General features: G+C 40.1%; 1 long non-coding RNA gene across 1 annotated transcript in view; it reads right to left on the reverse strand.

Annotated features, from left to right (window-relative positions):
- Window positions 1-646: 646 nt before the first annotated feature.
- LOC107128060 (uncharacterized) overlaps window positions 647-22193 on the reverse strand; it is a 77076-nt gene continuing 55529 nt past the window's right edge. The window contains exon 3 of the long non-coding RNA XR_001486643.4: window positions 647-2095. This is a non-coding gene — a long non-coding RNA (uncharacterized lncRNA). The remainder of the gene's footprint in view (window positions 2096-22193) is intronic.

Genomic DNA, 22193 nt, shown 5'->3' on the forward strand with positions numbered 1-22193 from the left:
CTCTGCCTCACTCGTATAACAAATGAGAGGTTTCCATGACCCCATTCTTGGGTTCAGTTAATTTGTTAGAGCAGCTCACAGAACTCACTTGTTTTTACCAGTTTTGTATCTTAGTAAAGGACATAATAAAGGATACAATTTGCTGTGGTTCGAATATTTGACACATCCATATCTCATGCTAAAATTTGATTCCTGGCCAGGCGCAGTGGCTCATCCCTCGAATCCCAGCGCTTTGGGAGGCAAAGGCGGATGGATCACTTGAGGCCAGGAGTTCAAGACTAGCCTGGGAAGCATGACAAAACCCATTTCTACAAAAAACTATAAAACAGCCAGGTATGGTAGCGTGCACCTGTAGTTCCAGCTAATTAGGGGGCTAAGGCAGGAAGATCACCTGAGCCCAGGAGGTCAGGGCTGCAATGAGTTGTGTTCACACCAGTGCACTCCAGCCTGGGTAACAGTGTGAGACTCTGTCTCTAAAAAGAATAGTAAAATAATAATAATAATAAATAAATTAGCTGGGCATGGGTTGTGCTTCTGTAGTCCTAGCTACTCTGGAGGCTGAAGTGGGAGGATTGCTTGAGCCCAGCAGTTTGAGGTTACAGTGAGCTATGATCCCACCACTGCACTCCAGCCTGAGAGACAAAGCACGGTGCTCTCTATAAAAACAAATTTAAAGAAAAAAAAATCCTAATGTTAGAAATGGTGCCCAATAGGGTGTGTGAGTCATGGTGGGGGACCAGATCCCTCATGAATAGATTAATGCCCTCCCTTGGTGGGGTAGGAAGGCAGTGAGTGAGTTCTTGGTCTAAAAGTTTCCCCAAAAAGCTGGTTGTTAATAAGACTTTGGCACCACCCTCCCCTCTCTTTTGCTTTCTCTGTCTTCTGCCATGTGACCTCTGCACACGCTGGCTCTGCTTCGCCTTTCACCATGAGTGGAAGCTTCTTGAGGCCCTCATCAGAAGCAAATATTGGGGCCGTGTTTTTTGTACAGCCTGCAGAACTGTAAGCCAAATAAACCTCTTTTCTTTATACATTATCCAGCTCATATATTCCTTTACAGTAACATCAACGTTCTAAGACATGGATACACATTCAGATAAAGAGATATGTTAGGGTGAGGTCTGGACGGGTCCTGAGTGCAGGAGCTTCTGTCTCCATGGAATGGGGATACATCACCCTCCCAGCATATGAATGTATTTGCCACTTGGATGTGCTCTGAACCTTGTACCTTTGAGATTTTTATGGAGTTTCATCGCATAGGTATGACTGATTATTAACTCAGTTGCCAGTCCTCTCCTCTCTCTAGGAATGGGGGCTGGGCCTGAAAGTTCTAAGCCTCCAATCTTGGCTTGGTCTTTCTGGCAACCAGCTCCCATCCAGGAGCCCACCAAGAGTCACCTCATTAGAACATAAGACACTCGCATCACCCAGGAAATACCAAAGGATTTACTGGTTCTGTGTCAGGAATCGGGATCAAAGACCAAATATTAGAAGAAAAGATTTTCCTTCCATCTCTATAGCGCAGTAAATTACAAGGGCTTTAGAAGCTCTGTACCAGGATCTGGGGGCAGAGACCAATATAAAAAATACTTCTTATTTCACACCTATCCAGTTCCCCGAGCCAAGGAGGATGAGACACATGAGACAGATAGATTTACTGGACCCAGTGCCAACTAACCCACCATCCTGCAGAGGGAAGCAGGAGTGTTCCATGGCCATGGTCCAAAACAAAGCACCCAACAAGGTCCAGCCTGGACGCACTCAACCCCAGCCAACCCACAGATTCATGATCAATAAGAAAAGTCTGTGGTTTTAAGCTGCTGAGATTTGGGGCCATTTTTTACACAGAAAAAAATGGATGCAGATATCAACAAGCAGGTTCCTAAGGGGGAATGATAAATGGTCAACAGGTTTCTTTAAACACAAAAATATATTCTACTTTGTTAGTTACAAAAACTGTGAAAATCAATGCAATTTAAACAAGTGATTAGCTATACTTACTCTGAGCACATGAAGACAGATGAACCCCAGCTCTGCCACCTGCTAGTTTCAAGATCTTGAACATGTTACCTGCCAACTCTGAGTCTCAGTTTATCTGTAAAATGAGAAAATAAGAGCATTTCCCTGAAAGGCTATTGCAAATAATACACAGAATACATGTAAGGAGCTTAAAACAATGCTTATCAAGCATTATCCAGGACATACACATGAATCATTATTTATAAACATGTAAGATGACAAAGATAGTTAATGCCATTGTTGGCTAAGAGTATGCTGGGTGGTTTTTATAAAAAATAAAAAACTGCCTTTTAAAAAATAATGACAATGAGAATACCACATATCTGTAATTTAAAGTTTTGACCAAAGTTTTTTTAAAGGTGCATACAATCTGAACATTATACAAAATAAAAACCAAAAGCAATAAGATAGAGAAGAGAACAAGGACCATAGGTGTGAGAACAGGGACTAAGTGTCAACTCATTGGACTGAAGGATGCAAAGTATTAATCCTGGGTGTGTCTGTGAGGGTGTTGCCAAAGGGATTAACACTGGAGTCAGTGGGCTGGGAAAGGCAGACCCACCCTTAATCTGGGTGGGCACCATCTAATCAGCTGCCAGCATGGCTAGAATTTAAAGCAAGCAGGAAAATTATGAAAAGACCAGACTGGCCTAGCCTCCCAGCCTACATCTTTCTCCCGTGCTACATGCTTCCTGCCCTCAAACATCAAACTCCAAGTTCTTCAGTTTTGGGACTTGAACTGGCTCTCCTTGCTCCTCAGCTTGCAAGTGGCCTGTTGTGGGACCTTGTGATTGTGTAAGTTAATCCTACATATATAGGGTTTCATATATATATATATGAACTTGTAGGATACATATATATGCATGATGTATATGCATATACATATATATGCATATATATGTATCCTACAAGTTCTGTCCCTCTAGAGAACCTTGACTAACACAATGGGCTTTAGGTTTAGTCCTGACTTCCTCTCTCAGTTCCACAGCTCCATCACTTGCAAACTACATGATGTTAAGCAGCATATTAGATATCACTCCAGTTTTTTCCAACTTTTAAATAGGGAAAATAGCACACATCTTATATAGTTGCCATAAAGAGTAAATGTGATGCTGCCTATAAAGCAACTGGCTCATTTCCTCACACATGCTGGGTGTAAAATAAATGATTGCTTCCTCCCTGATACCCTGAGTTTAGGAGACCATTTTCCTTTTGGGCTTTTATTTCTTCTATGGTTGCATATATTGTGCTAAAGTAATGGTTCCATTTAGGCAAATAATTTCCCAATTAAGATTTTTTAAAACCACATCAGTGATTTGTCATTGTTTAGAGAACAGCCTCATTGTCATACAAAATGTTTTCCTTTTCTAGCCATGTGTACATTATTATGTGGCCATCATTACTCTGAAATTAAGGTGGTTATTATTGACCAGAGTTATACATACACATCTTCTACAAGATGCTAAAATAACAAAAGCAAAAACAGTATTGTTTTCTGAGGGACTTATTTTCCATAAAAATATGGATTGGGTTTTCTATCTGCATCCTGTCATCTGCAATTGCCTTTATTGCTGCCCAGAGTGCCCTCAGCAGTCCCCATGGTGCCATACCATTTCCTTGCCGGCCCACACAAGGGACCTTTATTTCTGAATCACTCATCGAGGAGTTAACTAAATAAAAACCAATGTGCTTGTGAGACTTTGAAGTAAATGTGTATTCTGTTATATGCCAGCTGTCCAAGCAGATATTTGACTCAAATTGATTTCAATGACAATGTTAGGTTTGGATTTACATTATTTTGACTGGAATTTACTTATGTAATTCAATATTTATTAGCATGCAAATTAAGTAGAGTGAACAAATTGTTTCTCTTTCTTATGGAAGTTTCTGTCTCCTTCAGAAATAAAACATGTTCTCATTTATTTTTCTGTAAATATTTTAATTTAAATTTTTATTGGGAAGAATATTTTCCAAGCATTTTTTAATGCATTAATAAACATAATTCTGACAGATGGAGCTTTTCTTGGAATTGATGTTATTTTTGCCTAAAAATAAGATCAAGCCTTCCCTATTTTCAAAACAACACCGTTATTGTTGCTGATTCAGGCTAAAATCCCTTGACTTTATCGCTAGATTTCTTACGTGAGTGGCCTCCAACCCCTCCTTTGGCCTTAGATCTGATCTCAAGGCTGCAGATGTTTTACCTTCAATTGAGTTAGCTGTTTTGTGGCCCCAGAAGAATTTGAGCATTCAGAAAACAAAAACTTTTAATTGCTTTACAACTAAAACTCCACGACAATAATATATTTCAAGTAGAGGTAAGTGTATGGCTCTACTGTCTACTATAGAAAATTCCTGCCCTGAGTTAGTACTTCACACCATACTTTGTACAAATGTAACACAGAAGGGCTTCTGGAAGGCTCTCACAGCAGCAGTGAGTACCAAATTGATGAGGATAAACGTACTCTTTTCTTACAGCATTCTATTTTTCCTTATGAAGTATTACAAGCATACAGAAGATATAGACAAAATAAGCACCGAAGTGCTTACAATCAAGCTTTATTAAAACAACATTTTTTATCATTTTTTCCTCTTTTGTAAGGAAATAATGCATGTCAAATATAGATGAAGCCCAGTAATGTATAAATACAAAATACACAAATTTAGTATTCCCATTCTCTTGTTGCTGGAGATTTTAGTAACTTCAGATTTCTGTCATATTAAAAATTCTGTATCCATGTTTCCATGTGTACAGTATGTGAGAATTTCTCTGGGTTATAGTCCTAGAAAAGAAGGTGTTACCATAAATTATGCACAACTACAGGTTCCAACTACTAGAGAATTATTTAAAGCAGTTGTGTAAATATCCCTGCTCCCAGCAGTGTTTGATTTCTTCTTCAATCATGTGTATGATTGTCAGATTTCTTCTAAGTTTTTCACTTTTACACTTATGATCTGGTAGCTCATTGTATTTGTAGTGATCACTTATCTGATTTTTAACGATGTTTGGCATTTTATAATTAACTGATTTGGATTTCTTTGTTTGTTTTGTTTGTTTGTTTGTTTTTTGAAACGGAGTTTCACTCGTTGCCCAGGCTGGAGTGCAACGGCGCCATCGCGGCTCACCACCACCACTGCCTCCCGGGTCAAGTGATTCTCCTGCCTCAGCTTCCTGAGTAGCTGGGATTACAGGCATGTGCCACCACATCCAGCAAATTTTGTATTTTCAGTAGAGACAGGATTTCTCCATATTGGTCAAGCTGGTCTCAAACTCCTGACCTCAGGTGATGTTCCTGCCTCGGCCTCCCAAAGTGCTAAGATTACAGGCATGAGCCACCGCGCCCAGCCCTGGATTTCCTTTCAATTCCTTATTATATTCTTTATCTACTTTTCTGTAAGATTTTTAAAAATCGATTTCAGGAATTCTTGGTATGTTCTACATGCTGATTTTAGTCTAAATCCTGACTCTTTTGTTTTTTCCTTTTACCTTTGGGGAAGCTACCATTATTGGGAGTGTTAACAGAAATAGTACATTTTGTCCTGTTTCCCCTGTTCTGCTTTACTTTTCCTGCTATGTGCTTTTTAAAGAGAAGTGGGCAGATGTAGGACAGAAGATGATTAGAATTAAGTCATGGATATGTATTTGCTACCTTTCCTTCCTTTTGACTATGAAAATTAAGAATACTTCCAAGGCCCAGGTACCAGCCTTTTGGCTGAAGGTAATGATTAAAAATTACTGAGATGTAAGCCTGGCAGAGAAAGACAAATACTTTATGGTCTCTTATATGTGGGGAATCTAAAAGTCAAACTTAAAGAAGTAGAAAGTAGACTAGTGGCTATCAGAGGCTGGAAGAAGGGAAGGCAGGGAATAGGAAGATGTTGATCAAAGGGTACAAAGTTTAGTTAGACAAGACGAATAAGTTTCAGGGATCTGTTACACAGCATGGTGACTACAGTTAATATTAATGTATTGTATATTTCAGAATTGCTAAAAAGGTAGATTTTAAATGTTTTCATGACAAAAAAAGATGAGCATGAAGTGATGGATAAGTAGCTGATATAATTATTCCACAAATGTGTACATATATTAAAACATCTCATTGTACCCCTTAAATATATACACTTATTATTTTTCACATCAAAATAAGGTAAGTTATCCTAGTTAAAAGAAAATGACTAAGAATCTTCCAGAAGCACAAATTCTATTTCCCCCACTACTTCACAGAATCAGGAAATAATATAGCAAGGAAGGATCTCTGAGTTCATTTAGGCTGAACATTCCATTTTAGAAGTGACCCCAAAAGTTTTAGACTTGAGTTTGTCTCAGTAAGACAGCTTTTTTATCTGCCTCCATCCTTCACTCTTCACCACTTTTCTCTGTTTTCTTTTGTAATACTTACAGCTGTAATTATCTAACATTTACTAATTATTTTAATATTTGTTAAATCACATGTTAAACTTCTGTCTCCCTCCCATGATGTCAGGTAAGCTTCATGAGGACAAGGACACTGTCTCACTTTGTGCTGAATTCCCCATCACCAAGAATATTAGAAAGTGCTGATTACATAATTATGTAATGTCCTGAGTGCCTACTGTGACAGCTACATTAGAATTTGAGAATAAATAAATTCATTTAAAAAAGTTCCCAACTGTATTAATCCATTTTCATGCTGCTGATAAAGACATGCTTGAGACTGGGTAATTTATAAAGAAAAAGAGATTTAATGGATTTACAGTTACATGTGGCTGGGGAAGCCTCACAATCATGGCAGAAGACAAAAGGCACATCTTACATGGTAGCAGACAAGAGAGAATGAGAGCTAAGCAAAAGGGGTTTCCCCTTATAAAACCATCAGGTTTTGTAAGACTTTAACACTACCACAAGAACAGTATGTGGGAAACTACCCCCTTCATTCAATTATCTTCCACCAGGTCTCTCCCACAACATGGGGGAATTATGGGAGCTACAATTCAAGATGAGATTTGGGTGGGGACATAGTAAACTGTATCATTCCATTCCTGGCCCCTCCCAAATCTCATGTCCTCACATTTCAAAACCTATCATGCGTTCCCAACAGTCCCCCAAAGTCTTAACTCATTTCAGCATTTAACTCAAAAGTCCACATTCCAAAGTCTCATTTGAGACAAGGCAACTCCCTTCTGTCTATGAACCTATAAAACAAAAGCAAGTTGGATACTTCCTAGATACAATGGGGGTACAGGCATTAGATACATACACTCATTCCAAATAGGAGAAATTGGACAAAACAAAGGAGATAAAAGCCCCATGCAAGTCCAGCGGGGCAGTTAAATCTTAAATCTTTTCCAAGCACACAGTACAAGCTGTCGGTGGATCTACTATTCTGGGGTCTGGAGGAAAGTGGCCCTCTTCTTCCAGCTCCACTAGGCAGTGCCCCTGTGGGGACTCTGTGTGAGAGTTCCAACCCAACATTTCCCTTCCACATTGGCCTAGCAGAGGTTCTCTATGAGGCCCCCTGCCCCCCTGCCTGCAGCAAACCTCTGCCTAGACATCCAGGCATTTCCATACATCCTCTGAAATCTAGGCAGAGGTTCTCAAACCTCAATTCTTGACTTCTGTGTACTGACAGACTCAACACCATGTGGGAGCTGCCAAGGCCTGGGGCTTGTACCTTCTGAAGTCATGGCCTAAGCTGTACCTTGGCCACCTTTTACCCATGGCTACAGCAGCTGGGACACAGGGTACCAAGTCTTTAGGCTGCGCAGAGCAGGGAGGCCCTGGGCCCAGCCCACAAAACCAATTTTTCCTCCTAGGCCTCTGGGCCTATGATGGGAGGGGCTGCCTCAAAGGTCTCTGACACGCCCTAAAGACATTTTCCCCATTGTCTCGGCAATTAACATTTGGCTCCTCGTTACTTATGCAAATTTCTGCAGCCAGCTTGAATTTCTCTTCAGAAAATGGATTTTTCTTTTCTATCACATCATCAGGCTATGAATTTTCTGAACTTTTATGCTCTGTTTCCCTTTTAAAACTGAAGGCTTTTAACAGCACCCATATCACATCCTGAATGCTTTGCTCCTCAGTAATTTATTCTGCCCAATACCCTAAATTATCTCCTTCGAGTTCAAAGTTTCACAAATCTCTAGGGCAGGGGCAAAATGCCACCAGTCTCTTTGCTAAAACATAGCAAGAGTCACCTTTACTCCAGTCCCAACAAGTTTCTCATCTCCATCGGAGACCACCTCAGCCAGGATTTCATTGACCATATCATTATCAACATTTGGGCTAAAACCATTCAGCAAGTCTTTAGGAAGTCCCAAGCTTTCCCACATTTTTCTGTCTTCTTCTGAGACCTCCAAATTGTTCCAATCTCTGCCCGTTACCCAGTTGCAAAGCTGCTTTCACATTTTTGGGTTTCTTTATAGTAGTGCTTCACTACCCAGTACCAATTTACTGTGTTAGTCTATTTTCACACTGCTGATAAAGACATATCTGAGACTGGGCAATTTATAAAGAAAAGGAAGTTTAATTGACTCACAATTCCATGTGGCTGGAGAGGCCTCACAATCATGGTGGAAGACAAAAGGCATGTCTTATATGGTGGCAGACAAGAGAATGAGAGCCAAGGGAAAGTGGTTTCCCCTTATAAAACCATCAGATCTCTGAGACCTTCCTGGCTAACACAGTGAAACCCCATCTCTACTAAAAATACAAAAAAATTAGCCAGGCATGGTGGCAGGTGCCTGTAGTCCCAGCTACTCAGGAGGCTGAGGCAGGAGATGGCGTAAACCCAAGAGGCAGAGCTTGCAGTGAGCAGAGATCGCACCACGGCACTCCAGCCTGGATGACAGAGCGAGACTCCATCTCAAAAAAAAAAAAAAAAAAAAAAAAATCAGATCTCATGAGACTTATTCACTATAGTGAGAACAGTATGGGGGAAACTGCCCCCCATGATTCAATTGTCTCTCAGAGGTTCCTCCCACAACACATGGGAATTATGGGAGCTACAATTCAAGATGAGATTTGGGTGGGGACACAGCCAAACCAGATCACCAACTTAGAAACTGTTGGTAACTTGTCAAATTTCACACAGTTAACTAGTTTAGGGACAGCAATTGTGTTTTCCTACCTCCAGGTCCACTGCACATATCCAAATTTAAGAGAAGTGCCAGAATAGAGAAGCAAAGCAAAGGATTTATAAACAGCTGGGATCTGGGCCAGCAGGTGATAGGTTGTACGTTTATTTAGAAAATAAATTTGAGACATTTAATTTATGGATTGGATTAGTCAAGATAATGTAAGAGGAGATTTACATGTAGCTCATGGAGCTTAAGCTCTGAAGCCCCTCACCTACATGTTTACCTACCAAAGCCCCCGGGGGAAAGCCCAAATGATGAATTTACATGGTCATTTCTGAATCTGCCGAAGTCATCAGTTTATACCAATGCCTCTTTCCACACTAATTTCATCTCTGTCACATGTATCCTCATGTTGAGTAAATTGGTAATAGCCACAGGAATTTTTGGAATCTACTATGAGATTATTGAGTTCTGGATTTTTTATTTTGGAATGTATGCAGTATTTTCATATGGTTTGCAGCCACTTTTGTTTATGGTTAGAGGATCGCTAGTTGCTTCGAGATAATAGGAAAAGCTTCCAGGAACACAGCTACCTGTGTAGACTCTGCTGGCATCGTGACCTGATGTGCGGCACCCACAACAGAACTCATCACATGCCCTACAATCAGAATGTCCTGGAGTCTCATCATTTCAACCTATTTGAAATTGGTCCCTGAACAAGAGAGCCGGAAATGCCTTGAAATCTTCCTTATATCTGAAAAAACATGATAGATCTTTTCCTTAATGTAATATCAATTCTAAAAATGTATATGTCAATACCAGTGTGAAACTAAACCTTTTTCATGCCATGAAAAATAAAATGTGTTTTAAAAATCAGTTATTCTACAAAACAAATCTTAAGGACCTTTCTATTCTCTCTATAGCAAATGATACCAGAACAGCACTGTCATATGAAGTCACAAATACCTCTAAGCCTAAAAAATATAGAAAACAGTGCTTTAAGAGATACAAATATAAATATATATATATATATATATATATATATATAAAATGCTGATTTTCTGGTTTTATGATGTTTGTTACACTCAGGGTTTTTTTTTTTTTCTTAATATCTTGATATATGGAAGTCTAATAGAGGCAGAGGTGAGGAAAATAATGACTCTGAGTGGCTGTTTTATAAAAATTTTCAACTACTGTCTCTAAAACACAAAGGATATTATGAAACTGACTTCACTATGTTGCCTGCTCTGGCATATACTGTCAGTGCTCTATTTATATCTGCACACATCCACAAGGAAAGAGAACTCCTGAACTATGGACCACTTAGACCTAAAGGATACCTGTGACACACTCCATCCAACACACAATTTTCGTAAGTGGACATGCGACATTCTCTAGGAAAAAAAAAACACATACTAGGCCATAACACAAGTCTCAATACATGTGTTAAAATCTTACAAAGGGGGTGTGGAGTAAGATGGCTGAATAGAAGCCTATACTACTCTTTGTCCCCCCCACCTCCCACCACAGGGACACCACATTTTAACAACTAACTACACACAAAAAGTACCATCCCAAAAACCAAAAACCAAGAACCAGGTGAGCAATTACAGTACCTGGTTTTAAATTTATGTCACTTAAAGAGACATTGAGGAGGGTAGGATGCTTCCCTGTCACAATGAAAAGCAGAACCTTGCTATACTTGGCTGATGTTCACCCACAGATGGAGCATTTGGACCAATTCTAGCCAGAGGGACTCGTTTGTCTAGGCCACAAGGACTGCAATTCTTAGGGAAGTCCTAGTGCTGAGTTGGGCACAGAGCCAGTGGACTGTTGAGGGGTAGGCACATGACCTACTAAGACACCAGTCAGGGTGGCTAAGGGTGTGTTTATGCAACCCCTCCCCTACCCACTGGCAGCAGCTACATGGCACCGAGAAATCTGTGTTCTTGGGAGAGGGAGCGCACAGTGACTGGTGTACATTGCATTGAACTCTGCTAGGATGCCCTATCACAGTGGATGTCTGGAAGGATTCATCACCTGCTGACTTAAGAGTCCCTGGGACATGAATAACCCAACTGTGATACCCAGGGAATATGCTGTGGACCTTGGACTCTGAGACATGCTAGCTTCAGGTGTTATCCAGTACATTCACAGTTGTGGTGGCCACAGTGAAAGTCTCTTTCTGTTGTAGAAAAGCAGGGGGAAAAGTAAAAGAGAGTCTATCTTGTACCTTAGGTACCATCTTGGCCACAGTGTGTAGAGCACCAAGCAGGCACTGAGGGGTGGGAGTGGGGGGCATTCTTGAGTCCAGACCTGGGCTCTTGGTCAGCTTTTCTAGACCCACCCTGGGCCAGAGAAGAGCCCACTGCCCTGTAGGGTAAGCCAGTCACAAAAAGACTAATAGAATATAATTCCACTTATAAGAGGTATCCAGAGTAGTCAAATTCATACGGACAGGAAGTAGAATGGTTGTTGCCATGGGCTGGGAGTAGGCAGAAATGGGCAGTTGTTGTATAATGGGTATGGAGGTTAAATTTTATAAGATGAAAAAGTACTGGAGATTGGTTACACAATAGCATGAATGTGCTTGACACTATTAACTGTACACATAAAAATGGTCAAGATGGTAAATGTTATGTGTACTTTGCCACAATTAAAAACAACATGTATTAAAGTTAAAATAATATGTTAAAAATCATAATAAAAGAGAAATGTGTTAGGCCCATGGGCAGGGAAGTCCTAAGATGTTAGGTTCCTGACAGCACTTCTCAGCCATTATGAACATGATCCAGTTGATCACAGGGACAAACAGTTCAGCCAATCATTTATGAAGTAGATAAGGAACCCAAAGGGTTGATGTCTAGCCTTGTCATAGGTAAATAAAGGAGACACCTTGAGTCTATGTAAGTCCTATGGGGAGTGTGGTTTCTTGCACTAAGTGGGTTCCTGAACAACAGCAACTATTAAATACCTCAGCTTCCTTTCCTTTGTGTGGACCAAATCGGAGGCATGTTCACACTGTCCCCCAGCCATCTCCAGGAGTGTGAATCCCTGGTTTCTTCTGTGTAACTTGCTCACTAATGCAGCCTAGATTGGCTTCCTTCCCATAGCTCTCCTGTCACCCTCCCCCACTTCTTTCCTGGTGCTCCCTCGAATACCTCCCAAATAAATGACTTGCACATCAATCTTTATCTCAGAATCTGCTCCTCAGAGGACCTAATCTATGGCATCTTTAGTACCATGTTTCCTATTTTCCCTTTTGTCAAACCTGACTTTTGTAACAACCACACTGCATTCAGTTTAGAGAGACAAAACTGTGGGAGTGAAGAAACCCCAAACTGGATTTCAGGCCACCAATTCAAATCTTTTAGCAAGTCAGTTTGAATGTGTACATGTCATTGTCAAATTAAAAAAAAAAAAAAGCAAATCTAAATTTAGGTGAGGAGAGATTTTATCTTACAGGATGACTGAGAGAGGGAAGGGACTATTGCGATAGTGGGAGGGTAACTATTGCAATGAGGAAAATGCCTCAACCATGCGATCTGCATGTGTCTCAAAGGTTAGGTAGAAAAGAGCTTTTCTTTTATAAGGAGAAGGAAGCAAAGCAAAAAGAACCAGTGAGAGGAAATGGAATACACCAGATAAAAAGTGGATCAAGGTGACAGTAGAACAGAGAAGTTTTACCCCAGTGTCAGCCTTCTCCTGATATGGGCCCTGCAAGAGGGGCTGCCCATGCCCACTCGAGGAAAGCTCAGGAACCTGGGGGGAAGAGAGAAGATCTGCCAAAAAATAATTGGCAAACTTTTGTTTCAGTGGATAAGAAGAACAAAACAGCTCAGCCAATCGTGTATAAAGTAAATAAGGAATCTAGAGGGTTTGTGTCTAGACTTGTCGTAAGTAAACAAGGAAGGCACCTTGAGTCTTATCCAAGTCACGTGGGGAGCGGTGGTTTCTTGCATGAAGTAGGTTCTTAAACACAAAAGGCTAAGATTTCTTAACTTTCAGTTTTCCATGATCACAGAGCTCAAGTAAAGTTCAACATTGTCTTCACTTTATCCAGTCTCAGCTTTAGTTTATTTGCTTGCAGGAAAAAAAAAAAAAAAAAAGGAGCTAACTGGCAGTTTCTACACTTTTTTTTTTTTTTTTTTCCTGGAAGGAAAACTCTTCTTAAAAGAAAGCTTACAGGAAATTGTATATGCAAAACAGTTACAATGGGAAACCTGTTCTGCTGGAAGAAGCTTACCAGTGCCTAGCACTATGCTTCCTGGCCCCCAGTGTCAGGCCTCTGAGCCCAAGCTAAGCCATCATATACCCTGTGACCTACATGTATACATCCAGATGGCCTGAAGCAACTGAAGAACCACAGAAGAGGTGAAAACAGGTAGTTCCTGCCTTAACTGATGACATTCCACCATTGTGATTTGTTCCTGCCCCACCTAATTGATCCATTGACCTTGTGACATTCCTTCTCCTGGACAATGAATCTCAGGAGCTCCCCTCAGAGCACCTTGTGACCCCTGCCCCTGCCCACAAGCGAACAACCCCCTTTAACTGTAATTTTCTATGATCTACCCAAATCCTATAAAACTGCCCCACCCCATCTCCCTTTGCTGACTCCTTTTTCCGACTCAGTCCGCCTGCACCCAGGTGATTAAAAAGTTTTATTGCTCACACAAAGCCTGTTTGGTGGTCTCTTCACACGGACGCGCACTAACACCCAGCACCAGTATCCTTGTAAGGACCCAGAGCTCCTACAGCATATCTAGCAACTGAGGAGGCAGGCTTAAAGTTCCTTTCAGCTTCCCTGAACTTTAGAAAGGGTTCTTCCTGATGCTAGGCCTTGACCTCTCTTTCCTTCGAGCATTTACCTTAGAAAACTTGGAATTGCAAGTTCTTTCTCTGCCCCTTTAAAATATTCTCAAAGTCTCTTGACAGTTTTGCAACCTGGAAATATCTTTCTTAAGGACCTGGGAGCTATCCCTTTGAAATGTCATCATTGAAAGAGATAGCTTCCCTATCTCCCAGTCTCTGTGGCGGGATAAGACTCTACATTTGTTGTTGATAAGCACCAACTAGCAAGTTCAGGTAGCCTAATCTTTTTGATCAACCAACCCCCTATTGTCCTCAAGTACTTTTCCACTACTTCCCTTCATCTCTTAAAACCCTTCTTGCCTTTTGTTTCGGTGAAGTTAAGGTCAGTCCCCCTCCCCTACTGCAATAGGCTTGAATAAAGTCTTCCTTGTCTGCTTAACTCTGTCCAAGGCAATTTTTCTTTGACGCAACTTCTAGGCTAAATTATTTGCATGTTCCCTTGTTCCTCCAACCTTCTACAAAACTTAAGAAATCAGTGGTAAGGTGTAAGCTTTGAATTCAAACAAACTTGGAAATAAAGACTCTAAATTACTGTTGCTCATTATAAAAAATAAAAAATACAAACAAAAGATGACTAGATTTGAATGAAGAGGTGTTAACATAACCAGAGAATCACAGTGATATTCTCCTCCCTTGTTTTACTTCTGAAATTCCTAGAATCTTATTGTGGTTTCTCTCACAATTTCTGCTTATGAAGTCTCTTGGTTCTGTTTGTGTCTTGCTACCCTAAATTGAAACAGCAAGGCTGAGATGGTCACTGTTATGTTCTGTCCCCATGTTTAAGGTAAAGGTTAGAAAATTCTTGAAAATTGCTTCTAAAATAGGAGCATTCACTAAGCAGGTCCTCTTTTCATTTATCCTCAGAAAGTATGTTCACTAGGATATTAACAACAACAACAACAAAATCCCTCTTTTAACAGCATAGTGTGGCAAATCTGGTCTCTGAAACCAAAAGTGAATGAAAAAACGAATAAAAAAAAAAACAAAATAAACAGACCCAATCAACTAGCAGCTGCAGAAAAAGGCCCACTGAATTTCCAGAAGAAAAAAAAAAAGTCTTTTAAAGTCTATTTAAAATAATGCTCTTTATTATTCATTCCTTTTTGCCCAGTGCCTCCCCAGTCCCCTTCACCACCTTTCAGCAGATTTGCATATAAATGGCACTCTTTTTATTTCTTCCGAGTTCATCAGCCCCTTGTTGCTTATTCCCCACCTGAAGTCTAATCCTTGCTTTGCAACTTCACAATTGGTTGCTGTGGAAATGATTATGTTGTCACAAACAGAGGATTAGAACTTCAGGTGGAGAATAAGTAGCAGGAGCAGATGAACTCTTAATAATAAGGATGCTGGTATCATGCAAATGCACCTAAACAGAAGAAAGAGAATTTTCAAGGGAGGGGAAGGGGAGAAAAATGAGAAAAGTCAAAACATGATTGCTACACATGTTTGAAGTAGAAAATGGTTAGCATTTAAAAGTGAAAAATCATTCTGCCATGAAAGTACGACTCAGGGGTTAAAATAAAAACACTTTATGCATTAGTAGGATGAGAGGAAGGTTTTTTGGATTCAAGGACTTTAAATATACATGGAAGAGGTAGCAAAAAAAAAAAAAAAGAAATCAAGACTAATACACAGGAATGTTAGCAATCTTGATCTCCAAAATAATTTACAATAGCAAAGAAAATGGCATAAGCTTCAAAATTGTCACTGTCACTTAAAAATATTATCTGGAAAGGTCACTGCCAAGGTCAAGGAGCAACTCATCACAAAATAATTGCAGTGCATTTATACAGCTTTAGAGTTGCACTTCTACCAGTGAAAATATAGAAAGCGAGAGTTTCTTTATTAACCAGATCAACCAACCAGAGAAACTTCAGGGGAAAGCATCGGGGAGCTTGATTGGCTGGTGAATGGGATAAGGTCAACCAAAGGAGTCCACTTGAGAATTGTCAACCTGCACTTGCCCTCAATCTCTGCAGGAGGTCACAGCTAAGTTCTTGAAGAGACTGAGGGCAGCATATAGTATTTGGAGTTTGCTTTTCTTTTCTCTGTTACTTTCCTAAACAGTGATACCTTCTCTTATTTTCCACTAAGTCTATAAAGAGGATAAATACCTGCATTGTATAATTGCTTTTGTACATTTATGTGGGAGTCCTTTTGAGGGAATGGTGCTATTTGCACTTTATTCCTCAGTGGATACAATCATCTCTCCTGTGCACATTTCCCCATAACTGTGTGCCTGGAATATTCATCTCTTTCTATAAAGCCAGTGTAAAACGTCTCTTGTTTTCTCCTAAGTAAAACTATAACACTGTCATCCATTCAAAGATAAATTGTCAATACTTACTAGAATGTTCAAAAGCATCAGTGAAGCTCTATCTAAAGCTATAAAATGATATTTGAAGCCATCTGAAGATATTGGCAATCAGAGATCCAAGGAATAGAAAATTACAGTAATTATTAGCCCTTGTGCTTGAAAACATCAATTTTTTTTTCTTGTCTAAAATTGTGTGATCTCTTTACTTTTGAGATTCGTAGGATGCATTAAAGAGAAGTTTCTTTGTTCATAATCAGATAATAGTATTTTTTTAAAGGGTAGGAGAGGGGAGGAGAAAGAATGAGGAAATATGCCTTTGCTCTTTGCAATGCCGCTGGTGTACTTTGTGCCTTCCAAGTGGGCACCTTAGCAAAACTGGGAGCTGGACAGCGAGAAAGCTGTGTGCTTTGACCTTTGATTCTGGCACCAGAAACTAATGTTTCCAGGCTTGGGCTTCTGCTCCAGGGTCAGGTCTGTGCCTGGGGGAGAGCAAGCTGTCAGTCACACTGCTACATGCTGGGCTGGAACAAGAGAAGGACAGAGAGCTGACGGTACAAAGGACCCTACGTAATAGCCACTCCCGCCCCTGGAATGGTGGCCTGCTTCAGAAGATGCCTCGCCTTCATAGAAGTGTTCCGATGCGGTTTCCCGACAATCCGAATATGTCCTTGCCCTTTTCAACCAGCTAACCTTCCCCACGAACCCTGAGAGCAGTTATGCCCTGGACAATAGACAAAAGTACTTGGAAAGCAGGCTCGGCCTTTCCATTTCTCAAAAAAATTAAAGGGTTTTTGAAAAGAGAGAAGACGAGGACCTTGGCAACGAGCTAAAGGTAAAGCGGGGAAGAAGGACGTGGGTTTGGTTCCATCACTGTGGTGTGTTTCTAAGGAAAGGGAGAAGTCTTTCCTGAAGCTGTATGAAATCAGGGGAAAAAAACAATGGAGCTGCCCGACACAGAAGATGAAGAGCTACTCAAGGCAGCATAGATGACAGAAAACTGACAGTTTCCATCCATGTGAAAAAGCAAGTTAAACTCATTTACAAGGGTCAGTCCGCTCCCTTTCAAACCAATTCAAGACCTGTACCAAGGACTCCAGTCACTCAGCTGGCTGACTAGCATTTTTAGCAGGGAATGTCAGTCAAATCAGGAGTGGGGCTTTTTGTCTTCATGCTTTTCTCTTCGTGTCCTTACTGCCGAAAATGAGCTTGAAACCTAGGGCTCTGTCAATAAGAAACTTCAAAAGCACCAGTTTGAAGTGTAGCTCCCAAATTAGTTTCTTATTTAGATGTTTAGAATACAAAACACTTCACTGGGGAAGTTGAACAACCAACCGCAGGTACTGATGCCCTTCATTCCTTCAATAAACGCTTTGAGAGAGCTCACCGGCAGCTGGGCACTGTGCTGGGGGCTGGGGGAATAGAAGCGAAGAAAACAGAAAACCTCTGTGGATCTTCATTTGTTCAGAACGCAGATGACACCAAACAGACACATATGTAGTCAGTAAATGTTGAGCCATAGGAAAGCCTCGTGCATTAACTGAGGACTAGCAATTGGCATCATTCAAGTCCCACGTCCTCCTAAAGACTAGAGTGCACCCAACTAGAATGCAGACCTGGAAATGCCACTCACTGTCCTGAGCCTCATGGTCCTGATTGCCACAATCCAGCAGCATAGCCTGTGGGGAAGAGCTCAGACCTCAGATCCAGACTCTAGAATTCAAAGCCTGATTTTGCTACTTAGTATCTCTGTGATGTTGAACAAGAGATTTAGACTCTCTAGGCCTGTTTCTTTCACCTATGAAATAGGTACAAGAAACTCTCCTTCACCCATACAGAATTGAAGGAGTTATAAGAACTTCACCCAGCACATGGTAGGTTCTACACATGTTCATTATTGTAACAACGGACCACTAAGTTCAAGGTGCAAATCCGGTGTTCCAAGGGATCACGATACAATTCTTCTATTTCGTATGCTTTCTACCACCTCACCCTTCCACCCCACTTCTCCATAATCACTCCACTTCTTCAGGCCATTAGTTGTCTCAAGAACTACCTCACTTCTCCTTTTCTTAGCTCTGTGTAGTTTAACTCTTGGTGCTTTTCTGCAACAGTAAAGAAAAAATTTTTTAACTAAATTAATTTGACTTTACAATTCCACTGAAGCTCTGAAATAGTTTAGGATGCTTGCGTGATTAATGGGAACTGCTGTCGACTTCACTCCCATAAAGTCCTATGCATTCGAGAGCATGAAAGTAATTGCATATCACCCTGTGTTCCTCAAGGTCTCTCCAAATGAATTATAGTCCAAGGACAGGTGTGATTGCATTCTTTGGGAATAGAAGGTGGGAGGAAACTTTCCAGAGAAAAATAAAGCATATCTCAAATGATTTCATACTGTTTTGCTTCATTGAATGCTTGTCAGTGACGGTTAACTGTGTCTTCCTCTGACTTGTCACCCATATTATGATGAAGCTGTCCCCCAGATGTAACCACATGCCACCACTTGTGTTAAAGGAGATGAGCATTTCTGGTGGTAGAGTACCCTATCCTGCACCCACAGATAAGCAGCTAGGAGCTCGGCAGCTTTTCCTGCAGAGCTCCAGGTGACTCTTGTGCTGAGACTTCCATCACCATCTGCACCATTCATACATTTCTGCAGATTAATCTGCTCATATTAGGCATTTATTTCTTTCCCTGTTTCCCTTTTCAGACCAAAAAGATAGATGGTTTTGGGGCACACCCTTTATTCTCCTGATCCAAAAATTTGATGAGGCCCCATCATTTCTATGATGTAATGTCCCTCCTTAAAACAAGGTGGGATGTTATCATGCGGCAGGATAGTGTTGAAGGCACTGGTGTGTGTGTAAAATGTGTGTGTGTTTGTATGGTTATCTCCTTACACATTCACACCAGGATAGATTTAATTTGTAATCATCTCTTTACAAAGAACTTGAGAAACAAGGACAAGAGATACAGAAATAAATAAATAAATAAATAAATAAATAAATAAATAAATAAATAAAATTTAAAAAAAAGCACTTGGGAAAAATAATTTTACAACACTATTTCTCTTCTTTTGTTCTTTGTAACTGAAGGCATTAACATGAAAGCTGGATCTTTCTTTCTCTGTTCATTTGCTCTAACTTTGTTCTGTACATGGACTAACTATTGTCTTTTTGCCACTTTGCCTTCCCAACTAAAATCTGTGTGAAGTGGCTCTTTGTCTTTGCATTTTGCAATGCTCCTTTTAGCATGGTGACCCAGAGGGCACCAGCCCTTAAGGATTCTGCAAATTTTAGGGACATGCCAGGTAGTCAGAAGAAGCTCAATGAGCAGGCTCGCTCACCCTGAGTTACCACAAAATTCTGCAAGTCTCCCAGCAAACCCACACTGGGAATAAATTTTCTTAGCTATTTCTCCATGTTGACAGGGCAGGTACCAGCTCACTTCTGAAATGCAAACGAATTGGCTTCAGTGACATCAGTCACTGCATGACCCTGGGGTGCCATTCACATAGACTAGTGTGTACACCACAGTCTGTGGGAGCTCTGCCAGCCAAATCTCTCCTTTTCCACTCTGAGCTTCATAAAATGTGTCACATAGCCCACACTCCTGGCTGCTCTCTCTCCTTCCCTTTCGATAACACCTATTTTTGAGAAAGGATCTGATATTAGCAATTTTACTACAGTGAAAATGTAAACTGATGTTAAATTATTCAGAGTCATTTTTAAAGCCCTCTAATCACAGACTATAAGCTGTCACTTGCTCAATAAACGTTATTGCATTCCTTTTAAGTGTCAGGTACTATGCCCTATTCTAGAATTAGAAAAACTATATTTGTAGAGTGCTTTGCAATTTACCAAAACCTTTTCTTGGTTGAGTTCGGAATTCTGAGTTGCAACCTAACAGAAATGAAGTCCTTGCTTTGTTTCATTCATAATTTGAACACAATTATTATTCTGTACTTCACATGAGATTTTAAAAATCACAATGTTGCCTCAACCAGATTTCCAGTGCAAATAAACTTTAAATAGACAAAAATAAATATTCTAACTTAACAGTAACTCTTTGAACTGAAAACAATAATCAAATCAATAGTCCTCTAATAAGTGAAGTGAGTGAGAAAGAAATTGGTGTTATTCAGCAGAACAAAAAGTGCTGAATTTTATGTGAAAGATCCTTTGAAAATGGCAGTCTTACATAAAATCTTATATTAAATGTGGTCCTTCAAGAAAAAAATTTTATCTACTGTTTTCCAAGCACAGAGATTAGTACCAAGAATGACAACTTAAGAAAGTCATTATCCTAGCCCAGGCACAGTGGCTCATGCCTGTAATCCCAGCACTTTGAAAGACTAAGGCTAGAGGATCACTTGAGGCCAGGAATTCAAGACAAGCCTGGGCAACATAGTAAGACCCCTGTTTCTACAAAAAAAAAAAAAAAAAATTAGCTGGGCATGGTGGTGCATGCCTGTAGTCCCAGCTACTCGGGAGGCTGAGGTGGGAGGATTGCTTAAGCCCAGGAGTTCAAGGTAGCAGTGAATTGTGTCATTCCACTGCACTCCAGCCTGGGAGACAGAGTAAGACCTTGTGAAAGGAAAGCAAAGAAAAGTGAGAAGAAGAGAGGACAGGGAGAGGGAGAGAGAGAAGGAATGTGAATAATCGAAAAAAGAAAAGAAGAGAGAGAGAATGAGAAAGAAATTATCCTAGGTTTTGAGAGAAATTACTTAGTTTCGCAATAACATACAATGCTAAGCCCCAAAATATCACCAGTCTTAATTTAGGAGTGAGGGGGAACACCACTGACAGGGTCTTAGGGGTGTCTTACAAGGGAAAAGTCTAATTGGGATCGGTATTGGGCTTTGAAATTTGTGCTCAGGTCATTTCAAGGCAGGTCTTTCAACACAAGGAACAGTTTGGGAGTGGGCAAAATTTGTGATATAATAATTTAAGATAAGCGGACGCAACAAGACCAAGGAAGCCAGTTTTGACAAGTAAACTGTTAGATAAGCAAGCTGTTTACTCAGGTGAAGAGTACTGTCTCCAATAAATTGATCTGTAGGAATTTCCCAAAGCGAAAAATGAAGATATTTGCTGGTATATCTTCTTATCTTTCCTAGACAAAAGTTCCCTAGAGTAAACAAGAAGTCATAGTGATCAAGGTATTTTACAATTTCATCTACATTATGTTGACACGGGTGTTCTCAGTTCATAGATGTATTTTGCTTTCCAAGATAAAGCTGTTAAAGTAGCAGACAATCTTTTTTGTAACGTATTTACTTATACCTTCGGAAGTCATTATTTTCTCTTTGTGAAACTCACTGTGGTCTGTAATTTAGGGAATGCGAAGGTGAATAATAAAAAGGCCCCAGCAATGAGAAGCTTAGGGTATAAATATCAATTAGATAAAATGTTCATAAAAATGTAGTGCCATAAAAGGAAAAAAAATGAATTCCTAAGGGGGGAAGTTTCTGAAAAGAGAGAATATTATTAGCTGAGAGATTGGGAGATAGTTTTGTAAAAGGGTTGATGACTTTTGAAAGCGGTAAGATTGGATCATGTAGAGATGAAGAGATGGGCATCCCCAACGAATGAATGAGCCCGAGCAAAGAAATGGACATTTGTGAAAAATGCAAAAAAAATGCTTAGTGCAAAAAACGATCAAGTCATAGACAGATATGGGAATTACAGTGGAGGAATTAGAAACCTAGATACATTTTAAAAATATTTTTTATTTGTTGACAATTACAAAACAAATGATAATTTAATATATCATTTTATACAGGCCTAGGTTCTGGAAAGACTAATCTGGGAGCTGTATGAAAGATGTAACTGTCTTCAGTTTCTGGAAATATTGCATATTAATCGACAAACTTTTCTACTGCAACATACCTAACCATGTTGAATAAAATATAACAAACTTT

Source organism: Macaca fascicularis, chromosome 18, assembly GCF_037993035.2.
Source record: "Macaca fascicularis isolate 582-1 chromosome 18, T2T-MFA8v1.1".
NCBI classification, from domain to species: domain Eukaryota; kingdom Metazoa; phylum Chordata; class Mammalia; order Primates; family Cercopithecidae; genus Macaca; species Macaca fascicularis.